This window comes from Bufo bufo, chromosome 4 (genome assembly GCF_905171765.1).
Source record: "Bufo bufo chromosome 4, aBufBuf1.1, whole genome shotgun sequence".
Taxonomy (NCBI): domain Eukaryota; kingdom Metazoa; phylum Chordata; class Amphibia; order Anura; family Bufonidae; genus Bufo; species Bufo bufo.
Window position 1 is genome coordinate 597,508,110 of NC_053392.1, and position 25,345 is coordinate 597,533,454.

A 25,345-nucleotide genomic window follows, 5' to 3' on the forward strand; every position below is an offset into this window, starting at 1 on the left:
CTGTACTTACGTCCATAGGAGGCTGGGCGGGCGGGCACTGGCAGCGTAACTCACTACGTCACGCGCCAGCGCCGCCTGCTTCATTCATAAAGGTGGCGGAGCAGGCACGTGACGTAGTGAGTTACACTGCCTGTGAGTTACACTGCCTGTGCCTGCCCAGCCTCCTATGGACGTAAGTACAGGCTGCTGGATTGAAGATATTCTATAGTTAAACATTGCCTGCAGTTAGATACGATTAGTACAGTAAGCGGGGCCTGATGAAATAGAATACAGTGACTGCATCGGGCCCCGCTGCCATTACAAAACAAGATGGTGGCCCCCGGCCCCTCCTCGCTGATACACCTCCGACCGCGCTGTGCAGCATGCGGTCGGCGGTGTATCAGTGTAAATGGCAGCATTCGCCCCATAAGACGCACTGCCATTTTCCTCCCACTTTGGGGGGGGGGGGGAGTGCGTCTTATAGGGTGAAAAATACGGTGTATATATATATATATATATATATATTAAATAATCAGGCAGGAAGGAAAAAACGAAAAAGCAAAAACAAAACATTTGCTTTAAATAAAATAATGTAAACCAAAATGAAATGATTAAATTCAGATTATATGTAAAAAAATACGTATATATAATTAATACCCTATGTGGTAATGTGAACAGTGCTGGAAGGTGTGTTTGTCCCTCTCAGGTACCTCAGATGGGTGAGACAACTAAAATCCAGAGAGAGTTTTGTTTATTAATTCTGGGCTGGATTTTACTTGGACTGGCGGATAGGTTTGGTAGCGGGATCTGCCAGACCACACCCTTCCGGCACAGGTATTCCCTTTCACCTGAGGTGATCGCAGGTGAGGCCTGCTGTAATCAGGCTGGCATAAAGTACCTCCCAGTATGTCAGTCTGGGAGAAGTTTGTGTGATCCTGGAGCAGAGGATCTGTGAGTGGTCTCAGTCAGGAGGACTGAGGGGCCACAAGGCTTTGTGACAGCCTGAAGTTTGGGGGGACCTAGTTACGCCTAGAGAATGAGGTTTGCACGGCCAGAGTCGGGAGGACTACTGGGCCACACTCCCCCAAAAGTTACTCATATAGTTATAGCCTGGAGGCTACTGGATTGATATTGGCTGAGGAAAGCCGCATGTGATGTCCATGTGTGAACTGTGGTCTACTAGTGAGGTAGCAATGTTTTTTGTTTAGGTAGAGCCCATACAGGCAAGGTGATTATTTATGTTTGTGCTGGTGCTAAATAAAAGCGATGTTTGAACCTTAAACTTGGTGTCTGGCGAAGATATCTGTGAGAATGACCCCCTGAAAACAGACAATCCCTTACACCATTGATAAACTGATAAATGCTGATAAACGTGCTTCACTGTGCATGTGCAATACTCATAAATGTGCTTCATTTTCTCATTTCATCAGCATCCTCCATACAGAAACTCCAATTTAGTCTGTTCTGTAGAGAAACAATTAGAATGGAGTTTCTATGAGCAGGTCCTGCCAGCAACTCCATTCTAGTCCTGTCAGCAGTGATCCGTCTAGATTGGTGTTACTCCTGGTAGATCCTGCCTCCAGCAACTCTATTCCAGTCAACTCACCAGTGAAGTGTCTAGAGTGGAGTTTCTGTAGGGAGGACCGGCCAGGAGCAACTCCGTGCTAGACGCAACCTTACCTTTCACCACCACCTATCTCAGAGTCACATTACGTCACCAACGTCTTCTTCTGTGGGAGGAGTCAGGCTCCAGGCTGTGCTACTGGAAGAGGTAAAGGACCTGTGATGATGTCATGACCATCTGATCCTGTGTGGAAGGAGTCAGGGTCTACAATATGTGATGATTAGAGATGACCCGAAGTTTCCAAAAATTTAATTCAGACACATTGAATTAACTTGTGAAGAAATGTTATTCATAGTATGGAGTGCGCTGCTGCAGTGACCCCACTCCATACGTGGCTTGTGCCAGCTGCAATGATGTTGAACGACGATCGCACCGCCCGCATCATTTAACTCCTCAGATGCCGCAATCAACGAGGATAGCAGTGAAATCGAGAGGCTCTGATCGGTTACTATGGCAGCCTGAATGCTTCTGAACTTTTCCAGGCCTCTTACGGTACACTCAATGGTACGCTGCGCACAAGGCACAGCTCAGCAGGGAGCGCAGTATAATGCAATTCATCCTCTTGGATCTCTATTAGGGTAAATAGGGCAAGGGATCCAAAGATTAGAAGTTATCACTGAAAAAGAAAAAAATATATATTAAAACGTTCAAATCACCGCCCCCCCCCCTTTTTTTTTTTTACTTATAAACAGTAAAAATGAAAATATAATAATATTAATAAAAAAACATATATTGCAGTGTCAGAAAATGTATGAACTTTTAAAATATTTTAAAAAAATGTGTGCTGTTCATCGTCACGGGAAAAAAAACATTGAATAAGGCCTCATGCACACGAATGTTGCCTGGCCGTGGCCATATTGCGGCCCGCAAACAGAGGGTCTGCAATACACGGGCACCGGCCGCGTGCACCCGGCATCACAGATGCAAACCCATTCACTTGAACGGGTCTGCAACTCTGAAGGTAGCTGCGGAACAGAGGCATGGAATAGAATAGAAAAAAATTAAAAATTATCTTGAACCAAGAGGCTGTGATCCAAGTAGAGTAGGGGGTTGAGGAGGCGGTGGAAGAGGCAGAGGAGGAGGTAGCCAACACTGTTTTTCATTATTTTTCATTATTTTTTATTATTTTTTTATTTATTTGGGAAGGGCCCAAAACATTTGGAAATGACAAACAGTACGAACAAACTGGGCTGGAGTATAACAATGGCTGGGTGCAGCTGGTACACCTCTGTGCCCAAGTTACGGACAAGTCCTGTGGGATCCATGCCTGGTTCATTTTAATAAACGTGAGCCTGTCCACTTTAGCTGTGGACAAACGGATGTGCCTGTCCATGATCACTTCCCTTGGTGTGCTAAACACACATTAGGACATTACACTTGCCGCAGGGCAGGCTAGCACCTCCAAGGCGTAAAGGCCATGTGCCCAGAAGTTAAATATTTATTTCTATGCTGTCTTGCTGCTCTTGTCTCTGAGTAAGGCCGAATGCACACGGCCGTGTTCCGTGGCCGAGAGCGGTCCGTGGTATGCCGGGCTGGATTCCTGTTCAGAGCAGGAGCGCACGGCGTCATTGGTTGCTATGACGCCGTGCGCTTCATGCCGCCGCTGCTGTACAGTAATACACTCGTATAGATCATACGAGTGTATTACTGTAGTGTAGCGGCGGCATGAAGCGCACGGCGTCATAGCAACCAATGACGCCGTGCGCTCCTGCTCTGAACAGGAATCCAGCCCGGCATACCACGGACCGCTCTCGGCCGCGGAACACAGCCGTGTGCATTCGGCCTTAACGAAAGAATCTTCTCAAAGAAGAAGTTGCTTCAAGAAGTTTTGTTTTGCTGCGGCCAGTATTCTCTTTTTGAACAGATCGTCAGCGACCAGTGGCAAATTTTTTACACTAAGCCACTCCTCTAACTGCACCCAATGCATAACTATACTCACCCAGTCCCACCTAATAATATCTATCATAGGGTACACGGCGGTTTGAGGAATTATGATTTAATTCCTGCCCATTTGCTCAGGATGAGGGGTTGTCGGGCAGAGAAAATCAGGCAACACAGGTGACCCTGCCTCACAGATGAAGTGTTTACATTTCACACTCTCCTCAGTCAAACTGGAAGCAAGCGCCTCTGCCAGGAAAACCCATCTTGGGGGGAGGGGGGCTAAGCTGATCAATGATCACATACAGAACAAAATAACTACCTAGACCTCATGGAACCAGGAGTTCATAAGAAACTATTAACTAACTGCACATCTCAGAAATAAACCGTTTACGTCTCTGCGACCCTGGGATCAAGACAGACATTCTCCCGGTCTTCGTTTGCGTGTGGGATGCAGGGAAGGGTTGATACGGGGAACTCCTAATTGAAACCAAATATCCATGATGTGTTTGGTCTCCACATGCTCCAACGGTCCAAGCGGATCCGTTGTTACTAGAACCATCTCCCTATGACCTTCCGGTGAAGAGCGATGAGCCATAATGGGTTTTGCGGATTTTTGGCTACCAGGGCACGGAAGGGGGAATGGAATCCTCCTAGGGATAGAGAGGGGCGTGACCGAATAAGAGTTAAAATGCCCGTGAAGGGCACAGGCCATGGTCTTTTTCTGAAGGGGGTCACATCGTGTAACGTGTTTGGAGGAACCTTGGAAAACCTGCTTATGTCACTGCCTCCCGGAGGCTATGGCATTCACTGTCACAGCTAAAGGATTACGCCATAATCCGGTAACTGACTTTCATTTGCTAACTCTGATTGGCACATTGTATATATAGTGTCGTGTCTAGCCCTTAAGGGCATTAACTATATAAATTAATCTTGCGCTGTTCTGTATCTCGATCCACGAATCCCACACGTCCGTGTTTCGGGATAACGTTATATGCTACCTCGGGTTGGTTTCTGACCTGATATAACACCTTTAACGGTCCGGGCTTATATCTAACGAGGAACTGGTGGCAGTCTACCGGGCTGGCAGGGCTCTGTTTCACTGGAGCAGTGAAAAGGCTCTCTCAGCTTGTCAGGGTTGTGATCAAGTGTTGTGTCACGCTCAAGGTTGCATGGAGCACCCTCTCTCACTTCCTGTGCCCGTGCGGACAGAAGGTGTCTGTATAAACAGTGCCAAGCTGACCTTACGTACACCCGGGGGGGGGGCGTAACGTCAAAGAACCAACCGCTCCTACCTCATCTTGTTGGGTGTCACTGGATCCGGAAAAGGTAACTGCAGTGATAGAGAAAAAAAGAATGATCACATAAGGAAGGAATGCTGTCTATGTTAAATATCTATTATGAGGCGCTGTGCTGGCCTGTAAGATTGAATCATCCCAATGTATAACAATGTAATCTAGGGCATTTCCCCTTAGTGCAACCACATAGTACTATTGCCCACCTTGCGGCCCCTTTACAGTAGTTATGCCCACCTTGTGGCCCATTTTTGGCAAAGCTGGTGTTTGAGTTGCTTTCCTTGTTCGTCCTCATGGCAAAACCAAAACAGCCTTTTGTGGCTGAAATGTTGATGGTTTTAAAAAGGCACCTTTTTTGTTTTTGGCAGCCCCGCAAAGAGGAGCACACTTACCTGCTCCCCGTTACTGGGTCCCAAATCTTTTACTCCCTGGCCTTAGCTGCCTTTCTCTGGTCCCCTGCTTCCAATAGCCGCTTTGCAGCAAATTACTAGCCACAGCGTTGATCTACTCATCTTGCATCATGTGCCCAATTGCCATGATGCAAGGGCAGCAAGATAACACTGCAGTCAGCAGTGGGGTCAAAGTGTATATTGACAGTGGGACCGGAGCATGGCCGCTGGTGCGCAGGTACATTTTCCTATGCAGATCTGCCTGGGAAGTTCTAATGATAGTCTCCCCTGCCTTGCACTGATTCCTCTTGTGAGTATTGCACGCTTTGGTGGACGACCTTCCCAAGTCAAACACGGAGCATTTGGAGTTGTGCATGGGAATCAAACTGTGAATTGTAAAACATTTTTCTTAGCAAAGCAAAATATAGCGATGAGATGGATGGAAGGAAACTCTGTCGCTTGGCTCGGTGGTGTAATATTAAATAGGGTCATTTACTTACATGCCAAATTTTCGGGGTATAGAAAGTTGCAAGGCCCAAGCCTGTGTGACAATACTTTATCACTCAGACATTTTTACACTCTTCTCGCCACTAGAAAAATGGCGGGGCTGGCAAATTGGTCCTGGCACATTGACAAACATTTAACCAATTTCAGGTGTAAAAGTTGTCTAAAATTTACTCCACTCAGGGAGTGGAGTAGAATTTCACGTCAGACGCACACTGCCAGAGTATACGCCTAAGTTATGATGAAGTGTATGTTTTGTGATAAATTAGGCACATCCTTCGGCAGTGTAGCTGCTATCAAAGTCCAGAGTAAAAAGTCTCTTTGATAAACGTCCCTCGAAGTGTCCTAAAAAATTCCACAAAGTCTGGGATCCATGGTGTAAGTCTCCCCTCACCATTTGCACACAGTGACCACCAAGTCTTCCTTAACTCCGTAGGTTCTGGGGCCATATCTTATCATCTAAAGAATAAAGAGACATAGGCCCAAAATGCAGATATTTATTAACAACATGTTTGACAGTTATATAAAGTCTAAGGGAATCATATGACGGATCGCCTGATTACAGTGCAGGGTCATTTACTTTGTTTCACACAGTTCTTCACTTAAAATTACTCAGGACCTAAGAGTGCGTGCATTACATTTAGTGGACTCTAGAGCTCAGGTCCTGATTTTAGGGCTCATTCACACGAACGTATAGTTGCGGCCCGTAAAACATGTGTCGCGGCCGTGTGAAGTCAGTTTGGCGGTTTGGACCCATTCAAGATCAGCAAAATACATCAAAAGATAGGACATGTCCAATCTGTTACGGTTTGGAGGCACAGACACCAAAGTCCTTGGACAAGCTTCTGAGTGTTTCTGTGGGCTTCCAATCCGTGACTCTGCTCCGCAAAAGATAGGACATGTGCTATCTTTTGATATATCTTACAGATTGCAGGCCCATTCAAGTCAATGTGTACCCCAAAAGGAAACCAATGAAAACTACAAGTCATCCTGCAAAAATCAAGCGTTCATAAAGCTCCTTGGAAAGAAGAAAAAAAAAAAAAGTTGTGTCTTAGGATTTGGCGATGCAAAAACATTTTCTACTTTAAAAAATAAAGGTTTTTATTGTGCGATGGTAGTAAACCTTTAAAAAATTATGTATTTGGTATCACTATAATCAAATAATGAATAAAGTAGTTATGTCATTTGTGCCAAAAAATAAAAGCTGCAAATTTTATAGCGTAAAAACAGTATGGATTCTCCGATGTCTAACAAGATCTGCTTTATGGTCATTACTAGTGTTCAGTGAAGCGAACCATCCGAAGAGGAATTCAGTCTAAATTTTAGGAAAGATTTGATTTTAAATGAAGCCAAATTTACTTGGGCTTCATGATTACGAATCATTTTTTCCTAATCTGTAGAGGCAGTCCGCTCCTCTCTTGGAAAAAAAAGACCTGTCAAAGGACCTGCACTCAGTGTGATGATGTTACTGTGCTCTCCCAGCATGATCACATGGTGAAGCCATCAGGCTAAGTGCAGGTCCTTCAGCAGGTCTTTTTCAATCAAGAGAGGAGTGGACAGCCCCTGTGCGAGCAAATTGATGAGCTGAGTGATTTATTTATTTGTTTTAATCCAAAAGGCCATATTGCACAAGCATATTATCATTTTTAATGGCTGTTAGATGAGTGCACTTCGGTCTAAAGGGCCATTAAAAATGGTCTTATTGACTGATAGGCTGAATGGGGTTTTAACATAATGATTTGTGACAAATTAATTCGGAACGAACCAAAATTTCTTGTTGAACTCTGACCAAGCTGCAGAATTGAATTTTTCAAAAGTTCGCTCATCTCTAGTTACCACATTCTGAACATTAAAATTGCTTCTTTCCAGTGTGAATTCTCTGATGTTTAACAAGATTTGATTTAGTTATGAAAGATTTCCCACATTCTAAACAATTAAATGGCTTCTCCCCTGTGTGAGTTCTCTGATGGGAAAAAAGAAGTGATTTATACTGAAAACATTTCTCACATTCTGAACATGAAAATGGCATCTCTCCTGTGTGAATTCTCTGATGGGAAAGAAGAAGCGATTTATGCTGAAAACATTTGCCACATTCTGAACATGAAAATGGCTTCTCCCGTGTGTGAATTCTCTGATGTCTAACAAGATGTGATTTACGGTTAAAATATTTTTCACATTCTGAACATGAAAATGGCTTCTCCCCTGTGTGAATTAACTGATGGTTAAGAAGAATTGATTTATCTACAAAACATTTCCCACATTCTGTACATGAAAATGGCTTCTCCCCTGTGTGCCTTCTCTGATGTTTTGCAAGAGCTGATTTATCGGTAAAACATTTCCCACATTCTAAACAAGAAAATGGCTTCTCCCCTGTGTGAACTCTTTGATGGTTAACAAGAACCGATTTCTGCTGAAAACATTTACCACATTCTGAACATGAAAATGGCTTCTCCCCTGTGTGAATTCTCTGATGGCAAAGAAGAAATGATTTATGCTGAAAACATTTCCCACATTCTGAACATGAAAATAGCTTCTCCCCTGTGTGAACTCTTTGATGGTTAACAAGAGCAGACTTCTGCTGAAAACATTTCCCACATTCTGAACATGAAAATGGCTTCTCCCCTGTGTGCCTTCTCTGATGCTTTACAAGAGCTGATTTATCAGTAAAACATTTCCCACATTCTAAACAAGAAAATGGCTTCTCCCCTGTGTGAATTCTTTGATGGCTAACAAGAGTTGATTTATAAGCAAAACATTTCCCACATTCTGAACATGGAAATGGCTTCACCCCTGTGTGAATTCTCTGATGGTTAAGAAGAAGTGATATATGCTGAAAACATTTCCCACATTCTGAACATGAAAATGGCTTCTCTCCTTTGTGAGTTCGCTCATGTTTAGTAAGAACAGATTTAGATTTACAACATTTCCCACATTCTGAACATGAAAATGGCTTCTTCCCTGTGTGAATTCTTTGATGCATAACAAGAGTTGATTTATAAATAAAACATTTCCCACATTCTGAACATGAAAATGGCTTATCCCCTGTGTGAATTCTCTGATGTATAACAAGATGTGATTTAGACTTAAAATGTTTTTCACATCCTGAACATGAAAATGGCTTCTCCCCTGTGTGACTTCTTTGATGATGAACACTTCTTCTGTGGCTTTTATTTTGCTTAACAGTCTGTGATGAATCAGAAGATTGAAATCCATCCAAAGGATCAGATGATAGACCTTTGCTGGTAACGGCTGAGGATACATCTGAGATAATGGCATGGTCTTCATGTGTATCTTCTGTGACACTACAATCATTTGTTCTAAAAGCTGGCATCACATGTTTCTCTGAGCTCCTGGTACAGTCATCTGCCAAGAATAAATCTGAGTTTTATAATTTTTAAATAGAACCTTAAAATGATATTGCAATTTTATAACATTTCTATTTTAAAAAATCCATACAAACTAAAGTTATGAAGCAAAATTAAATTATAAACTGACTATGGGAAAACAGTAGACCAGTAGCCTGGACCAGTAGATGATGATGTTAGGTCACCAGGCTGGTCACTTGTATTTTCCACTCTTGTGCTGAAGCCAGCATCTTCATAGGTTCACAAGGGATCTGTGAGTCATTGCTATAAGCTGGTGTCCGTCTCACACACTGACCGCTAACTGCACTTAAGCACAAAACACGGCAGAAATTGAAGCTGAAAGCCCACCTTCTATCTTCCTTACAGATGTAGTAAATATATTATTGCTCATATACCACATACATATAAATACCGGCATGTATTGTACATATAATGCTCTGTTCATATCACATTTATGGGCTCTAACATATACACCGAGGATGTATACATTGAATTGATGTGTATGACAGATACCATACAGTGACTTAACTTTTTTTTTTACTGGATATAGTTGTATGGAATACTGATGTATAGAAGCCAGATGGAGACCAAAAGCCTCTGGACACATTTACTTTTTATGTTGGCAGTTTTTGCAACGTACAAAACTAAACATATATTTTAATCATGATATGATCCCAGCCTATATAATAAGATAGTCACTCACACATACAATCCCTCTCAGGATCATTGACCAGAATCCAAAGTTTGATAAAAATAGAAAAAGAGGCAGCACTCCAAAATAGTGAAAAATGTGGAGTTTTTATTTGCCCATGCTATTGCAACATTTCATAGGCTATGTGAACGTAAAAATAAAAAAGTTATGGCTATTGGAACGTCGGGAGGAAAGATACAAAAATAAAAATAGGACCAGTCTTTAAGGGGTTGATAAAGTGTTGTAAGAATAGTACAGTAACAAACGTCATCATGATTTAATCAGTGTACAGTCGTGGCCAAAAGTTTTGAGAATTACATAAATATTGGAAATTTTGTGTGATATGCTTTCTGTGCTTTGTCTCCTTTTCTTTCTGCTTCCCACTTATCTGCTAAAAGACAGTTTAGTATGATCTATGATCTCCTTCATTGACGGTATCACAGGTGTTAACCAGTGTTTAAGAATGCAACTTTTTGTGGCCATCAAGATCACATGCATCATTAACGGAGTTTGAAAAGTTGTTATGTGTAAAAGGAGTTCTTCAGGAGTTTTCACTAAGTTCGTCCGTAGTTTATTGTTTAATTCCTGTACCACTCTTTCCCATAAATCTTCTATTTGTGGGCATTCCCAGATACAGTGGTATAGATCAGCTTCCGGGAGTTTACATTTGGGGTAAAATGTTTGTCTTTCCTTGCTAGGTATGTTTTTGTTAATTTTAATGTTAAATCCATATATTGCTTTGTGTATGTTTAAAATGGGTTTCCCTCCATATTTCACTTGATACAGCTTTTTGTACAGTATTCCACCCTCTCAGCATATCTTCTGTGTTTATCTGTGTTTTTAGATTCTTGCCCCAATTTTTTAAAAGAGTGTTTCTCACTTTTTGAGAATGATGCTTCTTAAATTCGCTATATATGAAGGCTATGGAGATAGTGGTGTGTTTGGGAAAGAGTATGTCATCAAATTAATTTGGAGAGAATTCAGAGTTGTCTATTAGTCTCCCTTTTAAAAAATATAATCGTGTTTTTTTTTATTATCAATTAAGTCAATCTCACCTCAAAATATTGCAACTCCTATGTATTTACATTTATCTTATTATATTTATTAACAATGGCTTTGTATATTTATGAATTTACTCTTCATAAAGGGATCCTTAATGACAATTGTTGTGGAGTCACACTGTTTTAGGTATATGGAAGGTTACTTTTTCTTTTTATTTATTTATATACCTATAGGTATGTCCCATGGATTTTATTTAAGATTATAATGGGCTATCTTCATATATATTTTATTGACCATTTTTTATCTCCTGCAGTAGTTGGTATTATGACGATAAGGAGTAGCTTTTTTCCTAATGTCTGGAGAAATTGCCCTCTACTAAAAGGTGATTTCTGCGCCTCTAGTATGCCATAGATGAATATGGAAGATGGCATAACATTAATCCCTCAGGTGTATAACACCCTGGGTGGTAGGTGGTATTGTATCTCTTCCCCCCCCCCCCCCCCCTCCATTTTCAGTCTTACAGTTACTTTGCTCCTGCTAGCTTTTAAGTATTTTCTCTGATATGCCGGAGTTCGAGTAAATATGTGATCACATGATCGGCTTTCCTGATTATATACCAATTCCTGTGCTCAATTGCTCTTCTGGCTGGGGAGGATGGGCTACGGTCACTTTACTGGCCACGTGATCTATGATCACATGATTGATCACTCTCGCGATATGTGGCTCAGTTACTTCCGGGTTGGCAATGGGTTTTGGCTAATACTTATGCTTTGGTTTTTGTTGTGCAATCAGACAGATCACGTGACCATTTGATCATGTGATGCGATTGGTTTCGCGATACCGGCAATCACCTTTGAGGTTCTTCTAACCAATAAATGTCCTTGCTTTTCAGGTGCAACCATATTCACTATGAGAATTGCGGTATTTGTTCAATTATGAGGTATATAAATAGGATGCAAGTTCGACGGTGAGACACGCCCCAGGAGGAAGTGTCGGCGAAACGCGCGTCCCGGGGTGGTGTTCCCTGTTGTTCTCCTGGTCTGTATGACGCTCCAGCTTTACTTTGCAATTGTATACTTCTCTTTAGTGGCTCTTTAGGTGGTTATTTTTTACTCTACATTATAGTATATTGGTGGTCGGTCCTTTAGTGGGCTTAGACCTGGTTTCATTGAATGGGCACTATATTGTTATTGTGTATGGAATACATTGCTGGGTTTGGACATTTGCCAATCATGGGATAATGTACCTTGTACTAATTGGATATGATATATGTCCTTTGATGTCATGCATGACCTGGTGGGTTCAAGGGGGACATCTGATGTTACAATACTTCTCACCATTGATGCTAATTTTAATTATTGATTATATGTTGTGTAATTTTTTAATAAAAATATGTCGTTATATCATATGTGTGTTTTGCTTTTGGTGTTTGTTGTTCCCTTTTAAAAATCCCAATATTTGGTGGTAAGCTAAGTAGTGCTAGTATAGGGTACATACAGTGGGGGAAATAATTATTTGACCCCTCACTGATTTTGTAAGTTTGTCCAATGACAAAGAAATGAAAAGTCTCAGAACAGTATCATTTCAATGGTAGGTTTATTGTAACAGTGGCAGATAGCACATCAAAAGGAAAATCGAAAAAATAACTTTAAATAAAAGATAGCAACTGATTTGCATTTCATTGAGTGAAATAAGTATTTGAACCCTCTAACAAAAAAAGACTTAATACTTGGTGGAAAAACCCTTGTTTGCAAGCACAGAGGTCAAACGTTTCTTGTAATTGATGACCAAGTTTGCGCACATTTTAGGAGGAATGTTGGTCCACTCCTCTTTGCAGATCATCTCTAAATCCCTAAGGTTTCGAGGCTGTCTCTGTGCAACTCTGAGCTTGAGCTCCCTCCATAGGTTTTTGATTGGATTAAGGTCCGGAGACTGACTAGGCCACTCCATGACCTTAATGTGCTTCTTCTTGAGCCACTCCTTTGTTGCCTTTGCTGTATGTTTTGGGTCATTGTCGTGCTGGAACACCCATCCACGACCCATTTTCAGTTTCCTGGCAGAGGGAAGGAGGTTGTCGCTCAGGATTTCACGATACATGGCTCCGTCCATTTTCCCGTTTATGCGAATAAGTTGTCCTGTGCCCTTAGCAGAAAAACACCCCCAAAGCAAAATGTTTCCACCCCCATGCTTGACGGTGGGGACGGTGTTTTGGGGGTCATAGGCAGCATTTTTCTTCCTCCAAACACAGCGAGGAGTTAATGCCAAAGAGCTCTATTTTGGTCTCATCAGACCACAGCACCTTCTCCCAGTCACTCTCTGAATCATTCAGGTGTTCATTGGCAAACTTCAGACGGGCCTGCACATGTGCCTTCCTGAGCAGGGGGACCTTGCGAGCCCTGCAGGATTTTAATCCATTGCGGTGTAATGTGTTTCCAATGGTTTTCTTGGTGACTGTGGTCCCTGCTAATTTGAGGTCATTAACTAACTCCTCCCGTGTAGTTCTAGGATGCTTTTTCACCTTTCTCAGAACCATTGACACCCCACGAGGTGAGATCTTGCGTGGAGCCCCAGAGCGAGGTCGATTGATGTTCATTTTGTGCTCCTTCCATTTTCGAACAATCGCACCAACAGTTGTCACCTTCTCTCCCAGCTTCTTGCTAATGGTTTTGTAGCCCATTCCAGCCTTGTGCAGGTCTACAATTTTGTCTCTGACATCCTTGGACAGCTCTTTGGTCTTTCCCATGTTGGAGAGTTTGGAGTCTGCTTGATTGATTGATTCTGTGGACAGGTGTCTTTTATACAGGTGACTAGTTAAGATAGGTGTCCTTAATGAGGGTGACTAATTGAGTAGAAGTGTCTAACCACTCTGTGGGAGCCAGAACTCTTAATGGTTGGTAGGGGTTCAAATACTTATTTCACTCAATGAAATGCAAATCAGTTGCTATCTTTTATTTAAAGTTATTTTTTCGATTTTCCTTTTGATGTGCTATCTGCCACTGTTACAATAAACCTACCATTGAAATGATACTGTTCTGAGACTTTTCATTTCTTTGTCATTGGACAAACTTACAAAATCAGTGAGGGGTCAAATAATTATTTCCCCCACTGTATATCTGGAAATGTGCAATATTGTAATTTTTGCTTGTCTCACACATCATTTACAGTTAGGACACCGTTAATTTGCCATTTCAGAAACGGTTTATTTAATAAGCCTGATCAAAATTTCCGGGTGGCTCCATGGGGAAAGGTATTTTGAGATAAGAAAGGGTAGATGATTCATTTCTCTCGAAGCTTCCCATGCTACCACTGTGTCTTTAAGTAAAACACTCTTCTTGAGTTCTAAGGGGAAGGCTGAGTATCTAGTATGTAATAGTGCACTAAGACTCCATGGTTGTGACAATTGTGTTTCCACGTCAGAGTTGGAGAACTGTGAGGTCCTTTTTATCCAGTCAAAACTATGCCTCAATAAGCTTGCTATATTATAGTGGTGTATGTCAGGGAACCCTATTCCTCCCTCCCCCCTGGTTAGCATCATTGTCGCCAATGGGATTCTTGGTCTTTTGCCCGCCCATATAAAGTGGAGAAAAGCTGATTGGAGGGAGTTTATGTCTGTGTTCCAAAAGTGTCTGTAGCTGATATAATAGTTTTCGGAAGCAAATCATTTTAATTAAACGACATCTGCCTAGTAATGATAGAGGGAGATGTTTCCATATAAGTCTTATATAATGCGTTTGATTAGTTCAGGATAGTTTAGGTGATGTAAGGATTCAGGGGTTTTGCCTATGTGTATTCCCAGATATTCGATGGATTGATAAAGTATCCGTACTGGTAAATACAAAGAAACAAAAAACTAAAAGGGGCCCTCATGCCCAGACTGAAGTCAGCCTATGTCCCATCAGGGTGGTGTTTCTTTCTGTCTACCTGGTTCTAATGACAATGTCGCTGATATATATCATGTTATGAATTCAATAAAGTATTTATATATTTTGGTAATAGTACGTGGTGAGCTCCGTTCTTTGTAGGTTTTGCGTATCTGTACTGGTAGTGATTCCCAGGACTTTGGATTTTTCATTTGCGACAGACATAACATTTCACATTTAGAGATGAAGCCCGAGAATGAACCAAATAGGGTAAGAATTTCAAATATTTTTGCCAGGAACACTAATAAGTAATCTGCAAATAATGCATGTTTGACTTCAGCTTCAGTGGTTCAATGGTCAGATTGAAGAGCAGGGGGGATAAAGGACATCCTTGTTGGGTGCCCTTTTGTAGTACAATTCTGGGGGATAAATGGCCAGGGGTGTATACTTGTACCATATATAAAGCTGTTAATATATTGGCGAAATGGACCTACTAGTCCAACACTTTATTTAGCCAGTTTTAGCAACGCTTTTTCTGCATCGATAGCCAATATGGCCGGGGTCTGCTCTATTCTCGGATGCATTTTAATATCATCTAATACCGCTAAAACTTTTCTGATATTTGTTACTCTTTTTTGCGTAAATCCTGCCTGTGCTGGTGACGAGATTTCAGGCATTAATTTAGCTAGTCTGATCGCCAAGATTTTGGACATTATTTTAATATCCACGTTTATAAGGGACTAGCTGAAGGACCCGGCTTCGCTCGGGTATATTTAATATATTTCATTTAATGTTTGTGTGTGTCGTTAGAAGATATCAACACTATCTAATATAACAGTGACATCTACAGCACCCCGCCTCTTAACACTGACCCCCCCACAGTGCCCCGTCCCTCAAAAAATTGGACCGCCACAGCAGCCCACCCCGTTAACTTTGACCTTTACAGCAGACTTCCCCTTTAACAGCGAGTTTCACAGCACACCACCCCCTTGACAGTGACCTCCACAGGGGCCCGCCCCCTTAACAGTGGCCTTTACAGCAATCTACCCCTTAACCCCTTAAGGACTCAGCCCTATTTCACCTTAAGGACTTGGCCATTTTTTGCAAATCTGACCAGTGTCACTTTAAGTGCTGATAACTTTAAAACGCTTTGACTTATCCAGGCCATTCTGAGATTGTTTTTTCGTCACATATTGTACTTCATGACACTGCTAAAATTGGGTCAAAAAAGTTAATTTTTTTGCATAAAAAAATACCATATTTACCAAAAATTTAGAAACATTTGCAAATTTCAAAGTTTCAGTTTCTCTACTTCTGTAATACATAGTAATACCCCCAAAAATTGTGATGATTTTACATTCCCCATATGTCTACTTCATGTTTGTAGCATTTTGGGAATGATGATATTTTATTTTTGGGGATGTTACAAGGCTTAGAAGGTTAGAAGCAAATCTTGAAATTTTTCTGAAATTTACAAAAACCCAATTTTTAGGGACCACTACAGGTCTGAAGTCACTTTGCGAGGCTTACATAATAGAAACCGCCCAAAAATGACCCCATTCTATAAACTACACCCCTCAAGGTATTCAAAACTGACCCTTTAGGTGTTGCACAAGAGTGATTGGCAAATGGGGATGAAATTTGCGAATTTCATTTTTTTGTCTAATTTTCCATTTTAACCCATTTTTTCCACTAACAAAGCAAGGGTTAACAGCCAAACAAGACTTTGCCCTGACTCTGCCGTTTACAGAAACACCCCATATGTGGCCGTAATCTACTGTACGGGCACACAGTAGGGCGTAGAGGGAAAGGTGTGCTGTATGGTTTTTGGAAGCCAGATTTTGCTGGACTGGTTTTTTGACACCTTTTTAATATTTTTTTTCCAGTTACAAAGCAAGGGTTAACAGCCAAACAAAACTCATTATTTATGGCCCTGATTCTGTAGTTTACAGAAACACCCCATATGTGGTCGTAAACCGCTGTACGGGCACGCGGCAGGGTGCAGAAGGAAAGGAATGCCATACGGTTTTTGGAAGGCAGATTTTGCTGGACTGGTTTTTTTGACACCATGTCCCATTTGAAGCCCCCCTGATGCACCCCTAGAGTAGAAACTCCAAAAAAGTGACCCCATTTTAGAAACTACGGGATAGGATGGCAGTTTTGTTGGTACTAGTTTAGGGTACATATGATTTTTGGTTGCTCTATATTACACTTTTTTGTGCGGCAAGGTAACAAGAAATAGATTTTTTTTTTTTTTTGTTATTTACAACATTCATCTGACAGGTTAGATCATGTGGTAATTTTATAGAGCAGGTTGTCACGGATGTGGCGATACCTAATATGTATACAATTTTTTTTTATTTATGTAAGTTTTACACAATGATTTCATTTTTGAAACAAAAAAAATCATGTTTTAATGTTTCCATAGTCTAAGAGCCATAGTTTTTTCAGTTTTTAGGCGATTATCTTGGGTAGGGTATGATTTTTGCGGGATGAGATGACGGTTTGTTTGGTACTATTTTGGCGTACATGCGACTTTTTTGATCACTTTTATTACCATTTTTGGGAAGTAAGGTGGGCAAAATTTCAATTTTCTCATAGTTTTTATTTTTTTATGGCATTCACCATTCGGGGAAAGTAACATGACCGTTTTATAGATCAGTTCGTTACGGACGCGGCAATACCTAATATGTGTAGTGTGTTTTATTTTTTTTATTTTTATTCAGTGATAAGTTTTTTTTATCTTAACTTTTTTCACTTTTTTTTTACATTTTTTTGACCCAGACCCACTTGGTTCTTGAAGATCCAGTGCGTCTGATATCTGTATAATACAGTACAGTACACTATATAGGGTACTGTATTTTACTTACACTTTGTCTGAGTGGAATCTAAGCAAACCCCTAAAAAAGGTTAAACATTGGGATGGACAGGGGTTTGATTTTTCCCAATTTATCACCAAGCCTGTTTGATAAAGCATCTGACAGGTTTGGAACAGATTGTTTTCTAGACTTTCTTTTGAGCTATCTACGATTAGGTAGGTTAGATGTAGATTTTTCCCCAGACAAACTGCTATATGAAGGAATTTTTTAGCTCCCTTGCATACCGGAACATGGTACGCATCTCTCAATCCATTGAAGGCCGAAGGTCTCCTCTTAACAGGCTTATGGTGGATTTTTATGGATTCCATCTAGAATTTCTTGTATTTTATGAATCTGTTCAGGCTCTTTAAGTTTATTATCAGACGGATCACCCATTTTTTTTTAAACTAATGAATAATAACCTGACCTTTGCTGAAGGGGAGGAACCGACATAATAACCTTTTGAGCCATACGACTCAAGATGCCTTCTTCTAGTTTTTCTTGTAGAAGAACAGATTTTTGAATTGGGTTTACTTTGAAAACGTTTATGGGTGGAGGAAGACTAAAAGAAATATTGAAATCTTTGATATAATGTTTAGAATCCAAGGGTTCATGGTAATAACTGGCGTTATTGCTTGGAAGTTTCAGGACTTTGGGGGCCTCTCTCAATCTTCTGACCTTCCCCTCTGGACCACTGTTCTTCTCTGTCAGATCTTTTGGATTGGAAGGATTAAAAGGGGATTGCGCGGCCGCACCGATTGGCGGGGTCTTTTAGGGCCCCTATGTCCTCAAGGTATTATACCCTTAAACCAACTTTGAAAAGGACACTTCTACTTTTGGACAAGAGGTTAACAAGACTTCATCTTGTTCACTAAAGAGAAGTCTACGACTTATTGTTTTAGCAATAAATAACTCCCTATCTGGGGGTCTTCAACCAGTCCACTAAACATCTCGTCATGGACTGACCTTTGGGCTTTCTCATCTGAGAGGTCTGTGGTTGCCCTGACAGTTTTAATTAATTATTTTGTATCCTCTGAGGAAAAAAGAAAGCTTTTAATTCTGTATCAACTCCAGAGGAATCAATAGAGTCAAGACATTCTAACTCTGAGTCCTGCTCTGAATCTGAGGATGAGAATTAGAATAGAGCATTTTAGGTTCCCTACGCTTTGAAGTAGTGGGCCCAAGGATGGCTACAGGATTTTCAGATAGGGCCGAACGCACTCTCTGATTACCTCCCTTACTCCTCTCTGATAGAGGAAACCAAGTGTTTTGCCATATTGGCAATATATTTCTTGCAGAATTTCTTGTATGTATCTGGTAATTTTACAGAACACATCACACATTTCCTATTTTTAGTACTAGATTTAGCTCTCTGAGCCCCATCCTTATCACTCTCCATGCATACAGGCAGAGAGGGAGACAGAGGTAACAAGAGGGTTAGCATAAGTAAATTATACAGCATTCCTCCCCCAAGTGGAAGAAACTTACAACAGTAGGCCCCAGAGAGCTCTCCATCTGGCTTGTTCCCAGTTCAGACATACTGTCCGGCCTCTGAACCTCAGTCCCCTTAAAATCTCTTACCTGCAGACCTCAGATCAGAGGGCGACATCCGCCTTGATCTTGCGTGCCAATTTTAGCTCCGCCCATTTGCATGCGTTCCACCGATCGGAAATACCTCTTGCAAAGCACATGGGGTTGACTTCCGGTGGCGTCATTGCGAACGCCGAAAGTATCGGGTTGCGATGAAGAGATTCCTATACGACCGGAGGAACTCCCTGAGTGTCTGGTCCGCGCATGGACCTCCAAGCCTGACGCGCAGAGCGGAAAATAGGGAGCAGGGATCTCCATCAGCTCACCAGCACCTCAATACCCAACTAGGGCACGGGTGCTGCCTGATTCCCTCATGTGGTAAAGGCATTTTCGAATCTTATATTCCGCCGCCTCTGCCTGCCTTACACAGAAAACAGACTCACAGCAAGTGCCATGAGGATAATCCATCTCACACCTGGAGGGTCAGGAAGACACTGAGGAGGAGCCGGAGGAAGGTCAAATTTATTCTTCCTGTCCCTACCTGGTAGGAGGCGGGTCATCTCGCATGGTATGCCGTCATGGAGGATGAAAGGGAAAAATGACGTTTTCATGCAAACCAACATTCAGAGAAGAATTTATTACTTTTTGAACTACTAGATACAGTCTATAGGTGGCTCCAATATTGATTACACAATTCCCCCCCTTCCCTGTTTGGGTGTGATACTAGGACACCACTGGGTTTACAATTTATGTCTAGAACCCGATAACACACGGTGTAAGGCAAATAGAGAACTGCTCCCCTATAAAACCTCTCTGCACATACAATAATCCTATATGTTGTCAGACCAGGACTGTGTTCTCTGAGGTGTCAACAAGGGGACCATTTAACAGCTGCCATGAAATATTTTGGGGCCCCATATACTGGGATTGGTCAGAGCCCCTGGGGCGAGTGGGGTATAGCATTGAAGTCTTCAGCAGGAAGTGGGGAGCAGAATGGCCGGCAAGCTGTCACTGACCACTGGGGATTTGTCCTCCTATGATTACTTCTTTAGGGTAAAACATTGTGAAATCTTTATGGTCAGACAGGCAGCTGCTACTGTTCATTGGAGGCTCTTTGTATTTCAGTTAGTTATATTTCGGCTCTACCATAAGGCTTTTCCTATTTCCAAAAATTCAGAAGTGTCAGTAAAGCCTCTAAATACTACGGAAAGAGGGTTTATATAAGTTAGAAAAATGGGTGATAACCCCAATCTTCTGATCAATACTGTGGGACACCTGGTATCGGTAACAATTGTGTGCTAATAAAGGAAAACCTGTCAGAAAGTACAATATGTGACCCCCAAACTGCCACCACTACCTGACTATACAAGGAGTCATCAGAAGCCAGTGAAGGAGCAGAATCTGTGAGTCTTCTCTGCTTTATGTAGTGGTTACTACTCACCTGGGTGGTTATCGGTGGGAATGTCCTCTATGATCTGCTCATCACCCCTCACATATGTATCTTCAGCCTTAATATTGGTCAGATCTTTATCCAGATTTAAAAGCTGTGAAACAGAAATTGTAAAAGTCAGCAGACTGATGGAGAAGTCGTGTGGAAGGTTTGATGTGACCAGAAAAGATCATTAATTACAATGACAAAAAGTGATGAAATGACAGCAGAGTTATCTGCTATGGCAGCGGTCCATGCCTATAGCTCCTCTCCTTCCTGCTGGTGGGCACGCCTGCTGCCTGGTTTACCTGCTCCATAGCTGTAGGGCTCCAGCGGTCCAGTCCCACAGACATCCCTCTCTCCCTTCCCAGTGGTCCCGGCTGCTGGAATAACACTGTCCTTCCACACAAGATGAGGCCTGCTTCCTACCGATAATGACCTTCTCTGCCCATAGGTCATGTGTGCACACACTATCTCTGGCTCTTATAGGGCCGGCATGCACGCACTCTGATCTCTACAAGCCATGGAAAGGAGCCTGATCAATAGGTTCTAGTATGCTAGTTTCATGCAAAGCTTGTTCTGTGTACAGACTTCTGCCTGACTTCTAGATTGGACCCTTTGCTGTCTGACCTGACCTGACCCTTGCCTGATCTCCGTTCTGATCCTGAGCTGCTTGCCCTGACAACGGACCATTTATCGGACTCCATGTATTCTGCCTTTCCTGACCCCGTGGGTCACCAGTCACTTGTACAGAAACTACTTCAAGTGCAGCAGCCTAGTGGTTCCCCTGCAACAAAGTCCAGACCCCTGTACAGGGGATAAAATGGGAGGGAAGGGGGGGCTCACTTATATAACACACTTTGGAGCAGAACCATGTCAGATCTGTTCAAGAGACACAGTGGATCTACATGTGCCAAGTTTCATTGTCTGACCCAAAAATATCTGCAGGTCTCCTGTATGCATCTAGTTGGTTCCTTATTCCAACCAGCAGTCTCTACTAACCAAAAAACTGTCAGAAGATCCAGACGACATGTAAGGTCTATAGTTAGCTGTAATGCTGCCATCTCTACCTTTCTCATTATACAAGGATAAAACATATAATACTGGTTTATAAAACAAGACTGAACACAAGATCTTCACAGCACTTCTACAGATCATAGGGAACCTTTCATGAGACCTTATTTCCATCTATCTGATCCTCATATGGAATGCTTTGATGTTCTTCTGAACCATCCTGTAGAAGAAGAGGATTAGGACATCTCTCATCCTGTAGAAGAAGAGGACTAGGACATCTCTCATCCTGTAGAAGAGGGCTGGGAGTTGTTCTCTCTTCTTTAACTGTAGGAAAAACATGCGGTGCCAATTAATTTCTTACATATAACTAGTGAGAGGATGTGTGTATTTAGTCATGTCTTTTACTTGGTGGCTGGTGATCCTCCATCATGACGTTCTTGTACAGATCTTTGTGTCCTTCTAAATACTCAGACTCCTCTATGGAGAAATAGACGGCGACATCCTGACACCTTATAGGAACCTGACAACACAATGATACAGTCATCACCCAGATCCCTTCATAGTGTTACTGTATAATGTCCCGGCATTCCCAACGATGTCACCTCTCCAGTCAGCAGCTCAATGATCTTGTTGGTGAGCTCTAGGATCTTCTCTCTGTTGACTTTCTCATGTATCGGGATGTGAGGTCTCGGCCTGGACATTGGGCTCAGGATTCCTCCCCGTCCTTCAGATACCGGGGCCTGACAATGCTCACTAGAGGTCTTCTTCACTACTGTGTATTCCTGGTTATGGAGAGACGCAGTAATAAATATCACTCCATACATCTCCAGAGTCCCTCACCTCTCCAGTCATGTCCATCTGTTAGTAACATAGAGAAGATGATGTAATGTGACATCATCAGAATCTCTCACCTCTGCAGTAAGCCGAAGGAGGATCTCTAGGGTGAGATTTATTATACTCTCTGCCATCTTGTCCCCATCTCTATCCATCCTTGATGGGTCAATCAGGAGAATGATCTTATATAGGAGATATACGCTGAGCGGATCCTATATTGTAGGAACCTGAATGGAAAGAAGATGAACCGATGTAAAATCATAGAAAATCCCATGTAAAATACAATTACTGGAGATAAGAAGAGGAAACACAGGAGGAGATAATAACGTGTATCAAGGAAGTTCCTCTATGTTTCAGGTCAAAACATGTCACACCTTCATATTACCACTATAGTCAGTTACAGGACACAGCGGTAATACCAGTATAAGGCTACTTTCACACGAGCGTTTTTTGCGGATCCGTCATGGATCTGCAAAAACGCTTCCGTTACAATAATACAACTGCGTGAATCCGTCATGAGCGGATCCGGTTGTATTATGTCTTCTATAGCCATGACGGATCCGTCATGAACACTATTGAAAGTCAATGGGGGGCGGATCCGTTTTCTATTGTGTCAGAGAAAAGGGATCTGTCCCTATTGACTTACATTGTGTGTCAGGACGGATCCGTCTTGCTCCGCACCACATTGCGGACAGAAAAACACTGCTTGCAGCATTATTCTGTCCGAGATGGGAGAGCAACCAAATAGAACAGAAAGCATTCTGGTGACTCCGTTTCGTTCAGTTCAGTTTTGTCCCCATTGACAATGAATGGAGACAAAACTGAAGCGATTTCATCCTATGACGGATCTCAATAGCGGAACTGAAAACGCTGGTATGAAAGTAGCCTAAAGCTGTAATCTAGTAGATCACTTCATAGATCTAGAGCTCAGACTGCCCTCGTCCTATCAGTTGGAATCACAAGAATAAAGGGCATCTGTCAGCAGATTGGTACCTGTGACACCGGCTGACCTGGTACATGTGCGCTTGGCAGCTGAAGGCATCTGTGTTAGTCCCATGTTGATATGTGCCCGCACTGCTGAGAAAATTATGTTTTATTATATGCAAATGAACCTCCAGGAGTAACGGGGGTGTTGCCTTTTTACCTAGAGGCTCCTCCTTTCTGCACCTGCCACGCCCTTTTCACTTTGATTGACAGGACCAGGCAGTGAAGACGTAATCACACCTGACCCTGTCAATGGAAGTGAAATGGGCGTGGCAGGTGCAGAAAGGAGGAGCCTCTAGGTGTAAGGGCAACACCCCCGTTGCTCCCAGAGGCTTATTTGCATATATTAACCCTTTCTACCCCAGGCCAGTTTTCACCTTTCGGCCCAGGCCCATTTTTGCAAATCGGACATGTGTCACTTCATGTGGTAATAACTTTGGAATAGTTTTACTTATCTAACCGATTCTGAGAATGTTTTCTGGTGACACATTGTACTTCATGTTAGCGGCAAAATTGAGTCAATATATTTTTCTTTAACTTTTTTAAATTTTTTATTGAATTTCTCTACTTAACCACCTCCGGACCGCCTAACGCAGGATCGCGTTCCGGAGGTGGCAGCCCTGCGCACAGTCACGCATCTACGCGTCATCTCGCGAGACGCGAGATTTCCTGTGAACGCGCGCACACAGGCGCGCGCGCTCACAGGAACGGAAGGTAAGAGAGTGGATCTCCAGCCTGCCAGCGGCGATCGTTCGCTGGCAGGCTGGAGATGTGATTTTTTTAACCCCTGAAAGGTATATCAGACGCTGTTTTGATAACCGCGTCTAATATACCTGCTACCTGGTCCTCTGGTGGTTCCCTTTGTTTGGATCGACCACCAGAGGACACAGGCAGCTCAGTAATATGTTGCACCAAGCACCACTACCCTACACCCCCCCCCTGTCACTTATTAACCCCTTATTCACCCTTGATCACCCCTGATCACCCCATATAGACTCCCTGATCACCCCCCTGTCATTGATTACCCCCCTGTCATTGATCACCCCCCTGTAAAGCTCCATTCAGATGTCCGCATGATTTTTACGGATCCACTGATAGATGGATCGGATCCGCAAAACACATACGGACATCTGAATGGAGCCTTATAGGGGGGTGATCAATGACAGGGGGGTGATCACCCCATATAGACTCCCTGATCACCCCCCTGTCATTGATCACCCCTCTGTAAGGCTCCATTCAGACATTTTTTTGGCCCAAGTTAGCGGAAATTATTATTTTTTTCTTACAAAGTCTCATATTCCACTAACTTGTGTCAAAAAATTAAATCTCACATGAACTCACCATACCCCTCACGGAATCCAAATGCGTAAAAATTTTTAGACATTTATATTCCCCCTCACGCTTTCGGGCCCCTAGAATGCCAGGGCAGTATAAATACCCCACATGTGACCCCATTTCGGAAAGAAGACACCCCCAGGTATTCCGTGAGTGGCATATTGAGTCCATGAAAGATTGAAATTTTTGTCCCAAGTTAGCGGAAAGGGAGACTTTGTGAGAAAAAAATAAATAAAATCAATCTCCGCTAACTTGTGCCAAAAAAAAAAAATTTCTATGAACTCGCCATGCCCCTCATTGAATACCTTGGGGTGTCTTCTTTCCAAAATGGGGTCACATGTGGGGTATTTATACTGCCCTGGCATTCTAGGGGCCCTAAAGCGTGAGAAGAAGTCTGGGATCCAAATGTCTAAAAACGCCCTCATAAAAGGAATGTGGGCCCCTTTGCGCATCTAGGCTGCAGAAAAGTGTCACACATCTGGTATCTCCGTACTCAGGAGAAGTTGGGGAATGTGTTTTGGGGTGTCATTTTACATATACCCATGCTGGGTGAGAGAAATATCTTGGCAAAAGACAACTTTTCCCATTTTTTTATACAAAGTTGGCATTTGACCAAGATATTTCTCTCACCCAGCATGGGTATATGTAAAATGACACCCCAAAACACATTCCCCAACTTCTCCTGAATACGGAGATACCACATGTGTGACACTTTTTTCCAGCCTAGGTGGGCAAAGGGGCCCACATTCCAAAGAGCACCTTTCGGATTTCACT

The 25,345-nt window shown here is 42.4% G+C and overlaps 1 protein-coding gene across 2 annotated transcripts in view; it reads right to left on the reverse strand.

The window, feature by feature from the left end:
• The window catches only part of LOC120999536 (zinc finger protein OZF-like), a 2,085,412-nt gene that overhangs the window by 2,048,114 nt on the left and 11,953 nt on the right, over window positions 1-25,345 (reverse strand). Inside the window, exon 1 of one of the 2 annotated variants that reach the window (XM_040430484.1) lies at window positions 1,660-1,755. The exons of the other annotated variant lie outside the window; for it this stretch is intronic. The gene's annotated coding sequence lies outside the window, so the exon portion shown is untranslated. Of the gene's footprint in view, window positions 1-1,659; window positions 1,756-25,345 lie in introns of those variants that run through there. 2 annotated transcript variants of the gene reach the window in all.